The sequence below is a fragment of the Ciona intestinalis genome, unplaced genomic scaffold (assembly GCF_000224145.3).
Source record: "Ciona intestinalis unplaced genomic scaffold, KH HT000095.1, whole genome shotgun sequence".
Taxonomy (NCBI): domain Eukaryota; kingdom Metazoa; phylum Chordata; class Ascidiacea; order Phlebobranchia; family Cionidae; genus Ciona; species Ciona intestinalis.
Genome location: NW_004190417.1, coordinates 204,147 through 206,388, shown reverse-complemented (window position 1 = coordinate 206,388; position 2,242 = coordinate 204,147).

Here is a 2,242-nt window from a genome sequence, read left to right as displayed (position 1 = left end):
ATTTCCTGCTAAATAATGGTTTATGTGCGTTTAACACTGTATTAGTGCCTTTTATAAAGCAATTTTTTGAATGGTGATTGTCATATTATCGAGGGTTGAAGATTAAAAACGCAATCATGGAATGAAAATGAATCGATAAAATGAAGACAAACATATGGCTGTCTCGTGAAATGCGATTCAATGACAATCACTTGGATTATTTAGAAAATAATAGTACCTTCTGTTACAAACGATTTTTTGGAAATTTAGAAATAAAATTCCCATTTATACCCCTCTCAGTCGTAATCTTAAAATTTATTTTTTAAACAGACATCCTAGAAGTGAAGTAACGGTGTAAGGACCTATTAAAATGCATGGCGGGTATTGCCGAACTTATCCAAATTGCTTTTTGAATATAGGGTATGTATTTGTGTCATCCCAACACAATATACACGGATCGACGCCGTGTGTCGTGTAAAAAGGAGACACAGAATTTTGTTCCAATAAAGGGCAATTGAAAAACTAGTTGTATCTACGCGTTGCGGTCGTACCGTACTGCTGTTTCACATATCTCGTGAAGCTTGCGTGTTACCAGATATGGTAGAGTGGAAAAGGTGGGACACTTAGTCAGACGAGATTATTTTAATTTTATTTTTATGAACTCCCAATATTTTAATAAAAAAAAGATTTTTGCTAGTTTTACCTTTAAAATCGTTAAGTGTTGAGAAAAAAGGTTTGCGGTTGTCCTGTAAGGACCGTTAATAAATGTATAGTAGAGTGGGGAAGACGATGGGACACTTTTTTATATAAATTTTTTCGTCCCATTTTATTGTAAACAAAAACATTCTAATTATTAAACCATATTCTAATGACTCCCAGGGGCCGTTGTTGGTTGGTTATACCACGAACATGATATTTGAATAATATGTAAAGGCGTCCCGTCTTCTCCCACTGTACTATATACAAATCAACAGAACAAATCTAATGCTAATGTGTTGTAATGTCATAACATAAATTTTGGCTTTTATTCGCATTTTTAGGGAGACAAGCATAAAATAACAATGAAGCAAACTGTCATATATAGAACAATAAATAAAACAAAAGATAATGACAATGTTCCTAGTCTGTCGCAGTCTCTGCGTTGCTTTTGCAAAGCGCTGCGCATTAAAGCTTTGATTGAACACAATTGCATCGACCATAGCAACCTTTTTCTGGATTGCATTCACATTTAATTAGTTCTCTAAATGTTGAGGGTATTTCCGATAGATTTGCCCAGAAAGGAACAAACCCATCTGCAGATGTTTGCCAACCCCAGTTGTTTGGATTTGGAAGCTCGTCACTGGCCCCAGCAATGCACAACCAGGTAAGCAGCTGTCAGCACATTCCAGCAACGCTACTCTGGCGTGAGGTAAAGACTCAGCCGATCGGGCGTGATGCGGGAGAACCTCGCGGGACGCGACCTGTACCGGTTCGGCGCGATTTCGGTCGGGTGCTCTATCGCGAGGCGCTGCGGGTTCGCGGCTAAAGTCGGCTACGTCCCGGTCTGACTGGAAACACGGACCAAGGAATCTAACATGTGGGCGAGCTGCAGGGCTTTACGAAATCCGAAATAAAAGGGAACGCCGGCGCATGACCGGCCGATTTTCTCCGGGCTGTTGGCGAGGTCGAGCGAGAGCCCGCAAGTTGGGACCCTGGCTGAAAACAGTAGCGTAACAACTCACCTGCCGAATCAATCAGCCCTGAAAATGGATGGCGCTAAAGTGTCGTGTCTATACCCAACCGGTGGTATAGGCGCCGACGATAGCCCGCGACAAGTATACGAGGGCCACGGCGGAGCGCGTCGAAGCCTAGGGCGCAAGCCCGGTGGAACAGCCGTTAGTGCAGATCTTGGTGGCGTAGTAGCAAATATTTAAATGGGAACTTTGAGGGTTGAAGTGGATAAGGGTTTCATGTGAACAGCAGTAGAACATGGGTCAGTCGACCTTTAGGAATTGACGAAGGCCGTCTGAAGCCCCAGCGGACCAAGAAGGAATCGGGTTAATATTCCCGAATCGACATTGGCGCTTCGGCGCCTTAGTGCAGTTACGCAAGCGAACTCGGAAACGTTGGCGTGATTCCAGGAAGAGTTCTCTGTTCGTGGTAAGGAACGGCAGCCCTGGAGTCGGTTTGCTTGGAGATAGGGACATGCGGCCAGTAAAGCAGCACGTCTCTTGTGCTGTCCCGAGAGCCCGCGTCGGCCCGTNAAAATCCGAGGAAGGTGGTG